Genomic DNA, 14,550 nt, shown 5'->3' with positions numbered 1-14,550 from the left:
CCAAAAGCAGCCCTGTGTTACTCAATCAGGACTGATATTCCAGGTTCAGATAAAGTTGATATATATGCCCACACCTTACATCTGTAGAGTTGGCAAAAAATTGTCCAGTAAACAAACTACATGACTATTGGTCTATGAGACCTCTATTACCTGATTTTACCATTCAAACTGTGGTGTAATCAGCCATCTATGCAGTACACAATACTTGTAACTACTATTTAGCTTCTTATGCATATTCAGTGCCCTTACTCCTACTTCTGTCACTGGCCAGAAACCAGCTGATTACTTTATAAACAAAAAACAGTGTATGAAGTTCATTTGCAACACTGGGGCAAAGTGCAGAGCATCACTTTTTTAACTCTGAACCTGCCCCAAGAGTTGTGTCTGAATGGTCTCATAGAGCTATTCATTGTGCTTAATAAAGGGCACTGAGTTTTGCACCTTACAAGGTGCAGAGCACAGTCACTGCCCCAGACAGAGGTGCTCGGTGATTTTAACGCAACACGTATCACGTTTTTGGATCTTAAATTAAGGGGTACTGACATGTCCATTGAGACTGATATTTATAGAAAACCCTTTTAAGGGCTGACTCTTGTCATCCCAAATCATTTGTTCAAAGTAATTCCATGGGGCACTTTCTAAGAAGAAGAAACTAGTACTGATGAGGCTTTCATGAGGCAGGCCTGTGCCATGAGGGACCATTTCCTGAACCGGGGTTACACTATGAAGTTGCTCCTACCAGCATTTATGAGGGCTTTACACGGTTCGTCTCTCGTAGGGCTCCCACTTTGGGAAGTTATTTGTCTCCGGCTGTATTAACTTCTAAATGAACCTGTGGGGCACAGAGATATGTTATATGTACATACATCAAGCGCTCTACTACCTTTACTAGTACTGTAACGAACAAACAGTTTGATATGCGGTTTTATGCTAATTGCAATATGCATCATGTGGTATATTTATTGACTTGCGGCGTTTGCCTGTTCCAGTATGTAGGCTGCACAATTCGTCCCCTCAAAAATGGATGCGAGAACATTTAGGGCACATTGTTGCAAAAAATAGACACTTTCTCGAATGTTGCAATGGTGAAGCAACTATGTTGCAAATTCAGGTAATTGACAGAGTGTTTCCAGACTGCAAGTGATATGTGGACTAAACTTTTAGGCAAGGAGGTTAGTGGATTTTTATACTAGGCACACGCCAACCAAATGGGTTAAACTTCATTTTTGATATTAATTGTTATGTACCCTTCAAGTGATTTTGCTAGGAATGTTCAATGCTTAGTTTTGTTTCATTTTCTTTTGCCTTTTTTTTCTTCTCTTTTTTGCTGTTTTTTGATTGTTGCTTTGTACCGTGTGATGTCACTAATCAAGGGGCTATTTAAACCCTGTGTGTATTTTGAGGAGTATGCCTATGATTAAGTGCGCATACACGAAACGCGTCAGGTGTAAAGGTTTTATGAACATGAATAAAGACTAGGGGGCTGATTTACTAACCCACGAATCCGACCCGAATTGGAAAAGTTCCGACTTGAAAACGAACATTTTGCGACTTTTTCGTATGTTTTGCGATTTTTTCGGATTCTGTACGAATTTTTCGTTACCAATACGATTTTTGCGTAAAAACGCGAGTTTTTCGTATCCATTACGAAAGTTGCGTAAAAAGTTGCGCATTTTGCGTAGCGTTAAAACTTACGCGAAAAATGCGCAACTTTTCGCGTAAGTTTTAACGCTACGAAAAATGCGCAACTTTTTACGCAACTTTCGTAATGGATACGAAAAACTCGCGTTTTTACGCAAAAATCGTATTGGTAACGAAAAATTCGTACAGAATCCGAAAAAATCGCAAAACATACGAAAAAATCGCAAAGTACCGATCATTACGAAAAAAACGCAATCGGACTCCATTCGACCCGTTCGTGGGTAAGTAAATCAGCCCCTAAGTTTTATGAAACTTCCTGGCTGTCCAGTGTGCTTTGCTAGCCGTTTTTGAAGAATTTGATTGATTTCCTCAGGCTACGGGTTCGAGGCTCTGAGCACCTGGACCATACAACAACGGCAGTGAGTTACATTTTACCGTGTGACTTTTAATGGAAGCTGGACCACACCCCGGTCAAGATAGCTCTTAGGTTTTGTGTTGTGGTTAATCTGTTTATTATTTAACCATTCATTTATTTCACTTTCCAATTAATCCTAGGTGCAGTGTACGCATATCCTAGCTTGACACGTTTATTTACTTATTTATTATTGTTTTTGTTTGCTCTGTGCATGAACACTAAAGCTGGCCATACACACACTGATATAATTTCATATGATTTTAGAATGTGGGTTCAGAATTTCGGACCGCGTGTGGGCACAGAATTATAGTCCAGATAATTTTCATACCATACAATTTTCATACCATACAATTTTCATACCATTTAATCGATCGGACAAGTTAGAAAGTTTTGGATGTATAATGATAAAATCTGTGCATGTATTGTATACAATGCATTTCCATGAAGTAACTTTCGTTCAATTGGTGTCGGCCAGCTATTTCATGTTCAGAACATGCTCTGGTTAGTTATTTTTATAGCTTTACCCTACAATTTCAGTCTACATGTTAGTTTAAGATCCTTGCATTTAAATGTACCATTAATATCCGAACATTTGTTGGAAGAAGACAAAAATCTGAATGTGTATCGCCATCTTTAGGAGTGCAATACTGCATTTGTGCCCAGGCAATAATAAATAAGCTCTTATATGTAATTAACTCACCAAATGTTTCATTCCGGGCTTCAATAACAATTTACAGTTACAAAGCCACTGCCATTCATCCCTCACACTGCTAACCAACTGCATAACTTCATCACTAAAATTTCATTCATCTCTAAAATTTGGCAGCTTTCCAAAGTCATTTAACCACATACACCTTTCTTCTATAATTAAAAAATATCCCTTGACCCCTCTTATCTTTGGAATTATCATCCTGCTACCCATCTGTCTGAAATTGCTGGACCTACAGTGAAATAAAAATAACTCACGCAACAACTTTCAAGGGCAAAAACTATGTTGTGCTATCTTCTCAAACTATTGTCATTAAAATGATATTGCTTTCTTAGTCAAAACAACATGTACATTTTACTAGGCACATTCGTATATCTGATACATTTGATGCAATTGATAAAGCATATATCAAACACTAGATTCACTAGGAATTAGAAACACTATCCAGAGGCTAACCTATTCTTCCAATAACTGTTGACTGCACTCAAGGCTCTGATCTTGGTACCCTGGACCTTTCCATATGAATACACCGTCTACATTCATTTCTGTGGTCAGCAATGTCACTCATATGCAGATAGTACATAAATACACATTTTCACTGTCTCTTTACAGGATACAATTTTCTTAGCACTCTTTTAGACTGACATTTTTTTTTTTTTGCAAATGATCCTATGGTGGTTATTTATCAAGGTTTGTATTTGTGTGATTTTTTTTGTATTTTTTTCTACTTTAAATAATCTCAAAAATTAGAAAAACACGAACTTTACCTTACTTATTAGAAAATCTAAAATAAAAAAACTACCAAATAAACTCATGAAAAAAACATTTTAATGGATTAACAAGTTCAAAAGACTCAAAACACAAAAAGCTTTAATTGACAAAATTGTTCAAATTTCCCCTAGGATAGCTCCCATTGACTTTTAAATGACCTTGCAAGCTTGTAGATGCTGAAGCTTTATATAATCAAATAATTCAGATTTTAAAAAATGATTTCCTTTTTCTCTATAATAATAAAACAGTGGCTTGTACGTGATCCTAACTGAGCTGCATGAATCCATATGGGTAGTAAAACAATCCTATTGGATTTATTAATAGTTCAAATGATTTTTTTTTTTTTATTAGGCTTAATGGAGATCCAAATTATCCGGAAAACGTGAGGTCCCGTGCATTCTGCATAACAGATCCTATACCTGTACAAGGATAACATCTCTAAATATATACAGTATATTCCATTACTTGTCCTTTAATACAGTAAAAAGGAGCATTGTTGTTTTTGTGTAGCAAAATTGACACACTATGGGATACTATAAAGCTGTACCTGAGAGAAAAAAGATGTTGAATCAGGCTCTAATTATATAGCACTTAACCATCAAACGTAAAGCTCCAGGTGATTTATTACTCGGAGTCTGTATCTGTCGGTATTTTAAAACGTCATTTGCTTACTTCCAAAAGGCCATTTAGGCAATAAAATGCTGATTATTGCTGCAGAAATAAAAATAAATCAAATACCAGACTGTGCATTTCTTAAAGGACACTCTCAAGGGGATGTTAACAAATGGCATGTCTCATTCTATAGGCACAAATGTATAAATGTAATAAGTCTAGTAAGTAAAGGGTTGTTTTTTTTCCACCGTGTGGTACCTAAACAATCTCTCTGGGGACTGTGATCTGTTGTAATGCAATGTCGTATAGCATCATAACAATGAGGCTTGGTAGACCAGCATAGGAATAAATGATACATAAACTAGATTCCTTGTAGAGGTTAATATAGCACACCTATCACCCAGGGTGATAACTATCGCTTTGCATAGCGCAGGTGCAAGGTGGCCGACTGGGTTGCCTAGGACGCCCGGTTAGCTCGGGCCGCCCCTATGCAATACTAACAGAATTTTATGAAAAATAGATCCCACTTTACATTGGCACTCCTGTAGGGGGTTGATGGTAAAAGCAACACTACTATCCACTCCATTGAGATACAGAACATGGCTCTGACAGATGCTTTGAAAAAGAATAGTCTAGTAAAGAATGTATGCTTACACTCACAGGTTGTGTAAACCCCCAATTTTTCCCCTGACCCTCATACAATGCGATTCAGGACAGTAGGCAGGTTTGAGAAACATATCTAAAAGGTAGGCAGCAGGGACACAAAAGGCTTTCTGGTTAAAAAAAAACACAAAGTTTCCCTGGGTCAAGTAACCCAACAAAACAGATGTATGCAGTAAATGCTCATATGGTTGGTATGGGGGGTTATTACCACTTTTTGTGCTTTTTAGGTAATTATGATTAACGTTCACTAGTTTATAACTCTATATATAGGCAAACAATATGTAGGGATACACTTATCCATTACATTAAGTATATCCTCCCTGTTATTTGCAGAGCCATTTTCCAACACATTTAAGGTTTTCAATTCTACTGCTGTTTAAACATTTATAATACATGTTCCAGTATGTTATGTAGTGAATCTGTGGCTTTTTACTCAGTAAATGAAATTCAGAATGGGATCAGCACAAAGGGGCATAATGACATCTATGCTAGTAATAACAAATCACATTAAATGAATGAAGCAAGCAATCATTTGATAACTTTGTTTCTTTCTATGTTATCATTGTAACGTATTGCTCATAGCGTTTGCATTTATTTTTCTCCTCTGCCCATAATTTTATTTCTGAAAAGGACAAGGACAATAGTTTTCAAACATCTTTTCCATTAGCCTACATAACCCCAATACACTCATGTCAAAGAAAAACAAAACAGAACAGTAAACTAGTTAAAGAGAAAATATAGAAAAAGAGAAAACACGAATAGAAAATGTGAACCCAAAAAAAGTCAGTGATGATACAATGGAAAGGTTAATTCCAGCAGGCTGCATGTGAGCATCCTATTTAGGAGAGTACAAAGACCCAGTCTTATTTAAAAAAAAAAAAAAAACAACTTTTAGATACTGTATCTTATATACTTTACAATTATATATAATATTATTTTTGTGGTTTTTAGAAATTGCTGAAATCAATTGTTTTAGTACTTTAAAATGTTTTCATACCAAACCAAATTTTTTTTTATTTCTTTTCCATACAACATTTGTGTCAAAGCTCTTTAAAGGAGAAGGAAAGGTAAAAACTAAGTAAGCTTTATCAGAAAGGTCTATGTAAATACAGCTATAAGCAATTACAGAAACGCTGCACTGAGTCCTCTATCAAGAGAAACACAGGATTTCTTGTCTCCTCTCTTTGTATCTGATTCCTCTCTCAGAAAAGTCCTTCATTCCTGAGGTGGAGTCTGTGCAGCTCTATCCTCTCTCCCTTCTCCTGCTCCCCCCTCCTATAAGAATTCATAAGAATTCACTCCCGCTCCCATCAGAATGTGTGATCTGTGCTACCAGCAGCAGGTAAGCTACTGAGACCAAGCTAAAATGGCAGCTGCTATCTTAAACAGAGTGAGCTTCTAGGGCTCCTTACTCAGGTATGGTAATGCTTTCTGCAGAATAAATATAGCATTCTAGGTGGCACTACTGTGGCTAATCTATTGGCAGTAAAATGCCAACATAACTTTCCTTCTCCTTTAAAGGACAAGGAAAGGCTAAGTCACTTCGGGGTGCCAAAAGTGACTTAGGGGTGCCTAACATTTTGGCACCCCAAGTGACTTTGCCTTTCCTTGTCCTTTAAAGACATATCATTAATAAAGCATACGTGTGCTCCTAACAAATAGCATGAATTGCATCCTCTTTGACAACTAAATACTAAAATACAAACATTTTATGACAGAGGCTTTTCAGAATCAGACTATTGTCTGAAGGTGAACATCTCCTTTAATTTCTTTCAGCTTCCTGCTTTACCCCCATTTTTTTCTAGGAAGGTGTTATTGTTGCCATTTTTAAATGAGAAGGAAAAGTAAAATCTTTTGGAGTGCCAAGTTGTTAGTCCCTTACATGTGCATGCTGAGTTTTTATATATTTTCCAAGATTTCTGTATTGCAAAATTGTCCTCCTAGAATTAGTGCAGGGAAGACCTGGGAGAATGAAAGAAGATGTGGGTACAGCACTCAGCACTTAGCAAACTGTAACCCCAAGCTGCAGAATATTTTGGTACAGGAATGGGACCCGTTATACAGAATGCTCGGGACCTGGGGTTTTCCGGATAAGGGGTCTTTCCATAATTCGGATCTCCTACCTTAAGTCTACCAACAAAATTATTTAAACAGTAATTAAACTCAATAAGATTGTTTTGGTTCCAATAAGGATTAATTACATCTTAGTTGAAATCAAGTACAAGGTACAGTTTTATTATTACAAAGAAAAAGGAAATAATGTTTAAAATGTGAATTATTTGATTAAAATGGAGTCTATGGGAGATGACCTTTCCGTAATTCGGAACGTTCTGCATAATGGGTTTCCGGATAAGGCGTCCGATACCTGTAATATAAAATAGTCCAAGTGCCAAGAATATGGAGCTTTTTTGCTTTTTAGTACATTGCTTATCCAGAGGCATCTTCAGCCTGATTAATGGTTGTGATTTGGAACTGGGACTAACACTCCATTCAACTCTTTGATACTACTTGTGAACAACAGGTTCTGTGAGGGTCAATTGTCCCTTTAAGGTCCTGTTCCATAATACATGTGATTATACTATATACTGTTTCTTTATATTTAAAAAGGAAGAATGGAGATTATTATGTTATGTTTTTTAAGTCACCAAGCATTTTGCCAGTTATCAAATTGACAGTCAAGGGAGACACTGTCAAATATTTTCTGCTTCACAAAGCCCAAGCGCTAAAGACAACTTAATATAGAAGGCACTTTTTGTAGGTCAATGAAAAGTGACAGGGTGGGTTTTCTGACGGCTTCACCTCCCATCACATTTACTGTACTAATACATTGGGGTGAAAAAAACTATGGAAACCTTGCTTTGAATTTACTCAGCCGGAATAAGGAAACTTCTTTTATCCAATTACATTTCACCGCTGCACACTATATTCGGGTTTCTTTATTCCACTGCTGAGTATGTGCGGCTCATGCAAATGGACAAGCTGCCACTCTCTCACTTCTGCAGCTAAATCAATCATGTTGGCCCTGGAAACTTCATACAGCGCCTTACTTAAATAGGCACGGTTAAGAAGCCTCAGATTTTCTTTTGGTCTGTGTTGTATGAGAATGCAAAATTGCGATGAAGACTGAATTGGAGGGTATTTAAGGGCAACTAAGTTATTTAAAAAAAGATTATTTTAAAATATATTCTACAGTATAATGTCCCTCAGCCACTTCAGAGACCAAGCACCCATATGGCATATAAGAAAGTGCTGCCTTTCAAACCTTAAAGGAGTGGTTCACCTTTAAGTTAACTTTAAATACATTATAGAATTTCCTATTCCTAGCAACTTTACAATTGGTCTTTATGATTTATATTATTTGCCTTCCACTTCTACATCTTTCCATCTATAAAACTAGGGTCACTGACCCTGGCACCTAAAAAAACGATTGCTCTGTGACAATTGTATTATTATTGTTACTTTGTATTCCTCATTTTTCTATTTGGGCCCCTTCTATTCATAGTCAAGTTACTCATTCAAACTACTGCCTGGCTGCTAAGGTAAACACAACTCTAGCAACCAGATAGCTGCTAAATCCCAAACTGAAGAGCAGCTGAAAAGTTAAATAACCACAAACAATGCAAAATGAAAACCAACTGCAAATTTTCTTAGAATATCATTGTTTACATCATACTAAAAGTTCATTTAACAGTGAACAACCTCTTGAATTGTGTTGCCATTGCTTCTACTTTTTTTTCCAGGGTTCTGTACATATACAACACTGTCCCCTAAAGCACTACACTGCACAGGTGTAGGATCCATTGTCCGGCCCTTTATCCATAAAGCATCAAATTATATTATTATAATATATATATATAATATATATATTTTATAATATATAATAATTATGGAAAGGTCATCTTCCATAAACTCCATTTTAACCAAATAATTAAAAAGTTAAAACATATTTCCTTTTTCTCTGTAATAATATAACAGTACCTTGTACTTGAGCCTAACTGAAGTGCATAAATCCATATTGGTGGCAAAACAATCCAATTGGGTTTATTTAACTTTTAAATTATATTTTAGTAGACTCATAGTATGGCCAGGTCCTGAGCATTCTGCATGATCCAGTGTGTAAATGAAGAGGAAGGCCTGTGGAATCCCAAAAGAAAAGTTCCATGTAGCTGCTAAGCCATAGTATGTGCCACAGTATCACTATACCTTCTTACAGGGTCTAGTTATTAAACACATTATATGTTGGGATCCAATAGTCCAGCTACTTCACAACCTCTTGGAAAGCAACTATGCTTCATGTACTTTATCTTTAAAGCATTTAGCAACATTATGAAGAACAGCCATGGCTGTTTCACCATCATAATAATTATAATATAATCATGTCATGGTGAACAATATACATATAGAAAGGGCTGAGGTCCTTAAGTATTAAAGGAGACCCACTGTGTTTTGACACAAGATAAAATATAATAAAGTTTTAGGTGCATATGTTATTAATAACATATCACATTTTACTCCAAAGTAATAAACCCAACCAACCAGTCATAACTGGCCTTTCCTCAGCTGGATAATAAGAGCAAATTTGATCAGTTCTGCTGATGCTCTACAGCAGGGGTCCTAAACCTTTCTTACTTGTGAGCCACAGTCAACTATAAAAAGACTTGGGGAGCAACACAAGCATCATAAAAGTTCATGGAGGTGCCAAATAAGGGCTAAGATTGGCTATTAGGTAGCCTCTATTAACACATCAGCTTACAGGAGGCTTTATTTGGTAGTAAACCTTGTTTTTTCTCAACCAAAACTTGCCACCAAGTCAGGAATTCAAAAACAACTACCTGGTTTGGGGGCACTGAGAGCAACATCCAAGGGGTTGGTGAACAACATGTATCTCAGGAGCCACTGGTTGGGGATCACTGCTCTACAGAGAGATTGGGATTTACTCATTTTGGAGCATACAAAGTCTAGGGGTGCTCTCAGCAGCTGCTCCTCTGCAACTTCCTAAAATATTTAAATTACAATTTGTGTTGGACAAAGCCTGTCTGCCATTATTTTCCATTATTCCCGTAAATAAATTTCACTCTTGTTCCTCTAGCAGATGAGCGCTAACCATAAAACCAAACAGCTCCATTGTCATGGCGGTGACTCATCACGGCCTATGAATCACTTGTCCCATCGTTGTGTTCTTCTGAATAAGAAGGGCAATATATTTCCAAGAGCCGTAAATGCTGCAATAGAGAACAGCTGTTAAAAATGTAACAAAATAACAGCCAAGACCTTGCTTTTATCTACAGAGTCTGGGATTCTTCATTAAATCACTTGAGCAGATAAAACAGGTTTATTTGGTACAAAAAGTCCCGGCCATTGTACCAGCCCACACTGAAGAGCAATCAGAGGTGCTGACAATGCGGCAAGAAACATCAGGAACCTAGGCTCTTAAGATGATGTATGTGATAATAAAACAGTCCACAAACACCTCTACATTTCTACTTCAGTAATTGTGTGCATACCTGGAAACTATCTAGATACTGTATCCCTTGGGTCTACATGACAAAGGCTACATATTGGTATATATTTATATTGAGTACAGTAAATTTAAAGGAAAATGATACCCCTGAACAATGTAAAATCCTGTTTCATCTAAATAAACCATTTTCATAAAATTATACTTTTTTAGTAGTATGTGCCATTGGGTAATCCTAAATATAAAATTGTAATTTTAAGAATTAAGGGCCGCCCCATGCTATCATATGATATATGATTCACAGTGCAGACAAACAAGCCAAGGCACACATACATGCTAGGCCCCATCAGCCAATGAATGGACAGAGTTCTGCCTTTTGCTGCCACACTACTTCCTGTTACAGTTAGAGCTGCATTATTTCTGGTCATGTGATCTCTGAGGGAGCACACAGCCCATCACTAAATGGTGGAATCAAGGGAAAGGATGTAAAAGGGAAATATTTACTGATATATACTGTATATATTAGGGATGCACTGAATCCAGAATTTAGGCCCTTTCTGGCATAATTTGCATATACACATTTGCATATGCAAATTCACATTCGGTTCAGGATTCGCCCAAAGCTGTTATGCAGGATTCAGGGTTGGGCCGAATACCAATAGTAGATTTGGTGCATCCCTACTATATAATATAATATATATAAATACACAGAGAGAGAGAGACAGAGTACCGCACATGCTGGGACTTAATATAGAGAAAAAAGTTTTATTACAAAAAATCCTCTGCACAGCTTGTGTTCGAAACATTACACCTGTCGTTCACAGACACAAGTAAAAGTTGTACACTGATGTGCATTCTGCCATTTGCTTGGTCAGGACATATATCATTTATATTTTATAACATATATGTGTGCTCTTTGTTTGTTTGTGTGCACCGTGAATTGTATGATCCCTGGGGACAGCCCTTAGCAATTTTCTATTTAGGATTGCTCAATGGTACATACTACTAAAAAAGTATATTTTTATGCAAATGTTCTCTTTTATATGAAGCAGGATTTACATGTGTTTTATGTGTTTTTTATAGAGACCTACGACTATGGGTAACCGGAGCTACACCAGTCCAGTTACCTATACCAACCATTTAGATCTTTGCTTTCATTTTCCAACTTGTAGTAGACTGTGCAAAGCAAATTGTTGATTGGTTGCTATTGGCAACTGCACTTGTGCAATTTACCACCTATGTTTGCAAATCAGCCCTTTTCTAGAAAGTTCCAGCACAAAATACAAACAAACAAAAAAAAAAAGAAATTAGACGTTTACAGCTAATCACAAGGTGTCAAGATGCTCGACAAACATTACGTCTTATCAGTGTGATGGATGAAGAAGGCTTAATCTGGTATTGCCTGGTTTAAAAGGCATGAAGGATAAGAACATCATTATTTTGGGCACAGGCCAAGCAGATGGTACAGTACAGAGGAACACCAGCCTTCTGGAGCTTACAAATATAATTAGTTTTCTCCGACTCTGCAGGATTTTAGAATGGATGCTTGGATTTACAGTATTTCAGCACAAGGTCTGAGAGGCCTTATTACCAAGCTCAGAACCTTATCACATGGCTCTGCGCAGAATAGTGGGCAAGCTCTCATAACAAAGCTATACATCAGGCTGTCACACTGGCTATTTCAATCCTATTAAACCTTTCTGTGCCTGAGGGGCCAGTACAGGAAATAGTCTGGAGACATGGCTGGGTTTATGCAGTGGCCATACCATTCTATAGTGCATGCTAAACACAAGGAAATAATAGAACGTAGTTGTAACGCCTATAAAAATATTCAAGGTTGTATGAGTCTGGGAGGTCTGACTTGCAATAGTAAGGCAATAAGAAGTGCAAAATGTGTTTTATATGCTAATGGTGTAAAGCAGTGCTGTCCAACTGGCGGACCATGGAACGCATCCGGCCCATGCCCCCCTTCCCTCTTGTGTGCCCCCCAATCTGTCTATCTGCACTGACTGCTTACCTTTGTGTAAGCTTTAAATGGTGTCAGTGCTGAGATTAACTGCCCCCCCCCCATTGTTCACACCTCAGGTTCAGGATTCAGGCTGTAAAACCCTGCATTGTTCACACCTGTAAGCCCCTGTACTGTTCACGCCTTTAAAGGAGACATATCATGCGAAAATTAAGAATGTACCAGTACATTATACTCCTCTATAGGCTGGCCAGATAGGGAACTGCAGCCTGGCTTTGCTTGTGTGACTGCTATTCCCCTCTTACTGTACTTCTAGCAAGGACCTTTAGGGCATACCCACCCCTAATTTGGAACACAGACAAGGACCTGGGAGGATCTATAGAGAGCTTGGGGGTCATTGTTACAGATAGTATTAATTTTAAGACCAAAGTGAAACCAGCACCATATACTGTATTATTCATAAATGCCTACAAGATTAGGGTTTTTTCTTTTATCCTTTAAGACCAAGCAAAGTTCACCGCTGTGAGCCCCTGCATTGTACACAGCAGAACAATGCTGGTTTTGGGTCCAAAATCCTACACCAATTTGGATTTTACTAGCCACAGTGACATTTTTTTCAGTGGGCACTACAGAAATATTTATTTTTTCTATTTTGTATTCCCCTTTTACCACTTTTCTCCCACCTCTTTCATCCACCTTCGCAATCTCCAGGGTTGGACTGGACTAACACAGTACCAAAATATCTTCTAGTGTGCCCAGGCCCTAGTAAGCGCCAATCTAGGAGAGTTCCCATCGGCCCCTTCTTATTTCAATAGGCTGATATAACAACTGTCGTATTTAGCATCTAAAGCTAACTGTTGTAATAATGGGTATTTAATGGGCCCAACACTAAATCTCTGCACCTTCTTTCTTTCTCTCCCGATTCTGTTCCTTTTTAGGCAGCCTGGCCCATTCACTTCTCTCCCAACCCTAGAGCCCATCCCATTCCACAAAGCCTTCACTATCCCTGTATTTTTATTCTGCCTTAGTATCTTTAGTCTTCCCCTCTAGTAGTATCGTGTTGGAAACTACAGAAAGAACTTAAAGTAGCGGAGCCTTTTGCAGTCCATGTAACCCTCAGTAATTGTGGACATAAATTCTGATTTAATCACTTTGGTTTACTCCTATGCAAATGTTTTATTTATGCAGATGTCTAACATAATAGCCAGAACACTTCCTGCTTTCAGCTCTCTAACCTTTTAGTTAGTCAGTGATTTTATGAGGGCCACATGGGATATAACTGTTCAGTTAGTTTGTGGGCATGCAGGTCAAATACAAAATCAAACTAATTGAACAGTTATGTTCCATATGCCCCCCCCCCCCAAGTCACTGATTGGCTACTGACTGCTATCAGCTTAGAGAGCTGTAAATGGAGGAAGTAGTGTTCTAGCCATGTTAGATATCTGCTCACTCCAACCTTAATATATTACATTTTTGCCTAACTAACTATATTGAAAACATTTTTTATTTTCATTTTTATTATCTATTTTGCCCACTTTAATTTTTATGCTGAACTACTCCTTTAAGGGTGATGGAACATAGGAAGATTTGTTTCCCAGCATTAAATTTGCACAAATCTTAGAATGCTTTCCCCCCCAGCAATAAAGAAAAGTAGAAAAACATATGCAATGCTTCATTTTCTTGCCTATGCACCACCTATGTTTTAAATGGTATCAGTACTCAGAGATTAATTTGCCCCAGCATTGTTTACACCTCAGATTCAGGATGTGTACCCCTGTATTCTTTACCCTTTAAACCCCTATACTTTTACCTTTTTACACAGACATTGTCAGTCAGTACATTGTGTCACTGTATTTACTGCCTGCCCGATGCTGCCTGTGTGTGCCATACTCTGCCTGCCCTACCCTGCATGTGTGTGCCATACTCTGCCTGCCCTACCCTGCCTGTGTGTGCCATATTCTGCCTGCCCTACCCTGCCTGTGTGTGCCATACTCTGCCTGCCCTATGCTGCCTGTGTGTGCCATACTCTGCCTGCCCTATGCTGCCTGTGTGTGCCATACTCTGCCTGCCCTATGCTGCCTGTGTGTGCCATACTCTGCCTGCCCTATGCTTTCTGTGGGAGGTGAACCTGGTAAGGGTTTGTTCTAGGAGTTTGTCCCTAAGGTGTGTAAATATGTGCTGGGGGTTGCTGTGCTATCCACAGGGGAGGCATATTATGACATAATTATAATACATATGAATGAAGGGTGATATCCTTACAGTGAGCACCAAACATTTTTGCTGCGCTACCACCATTAATGTGGGTATGGCCTTAA

The 14,550-nt window shown here is 38.0% G+C and overlaps 1 protein-coding gene across 2 annotated transcripts in view; it reads right to left on the bottom strand.

Moving 5' to 3' along the window:
* Positions 1-14,550, bottom strand: part of pak3 (p21 protein (Cdc42/Rac)-activated kinase 3) — a 121,960-nt gene that overhangs the window by 96,271 nt on the left and 11,139 nt on the right. The window lies entirely within an intron of this gene.

Source organism: Xenopus tropicalis, chromosome 8 (genome assembly GCF_000004195.4).
Source record: "Xenopus tropicalis strain Nigerian chromosome 8, UCB_Xtro_10.0, whole genome shotgun sequence".
Taxonomy (NCBI): Eukaryota; Metazoa; Chordata; class Amphibia; order Anura; family Pipidae; genus Xenopus; species Xenopus tropicalis.
Note: the sequence above shows the minus strand (reverse complement) of the source record. Positions and strands in the feature narration are given on the sequence as shown.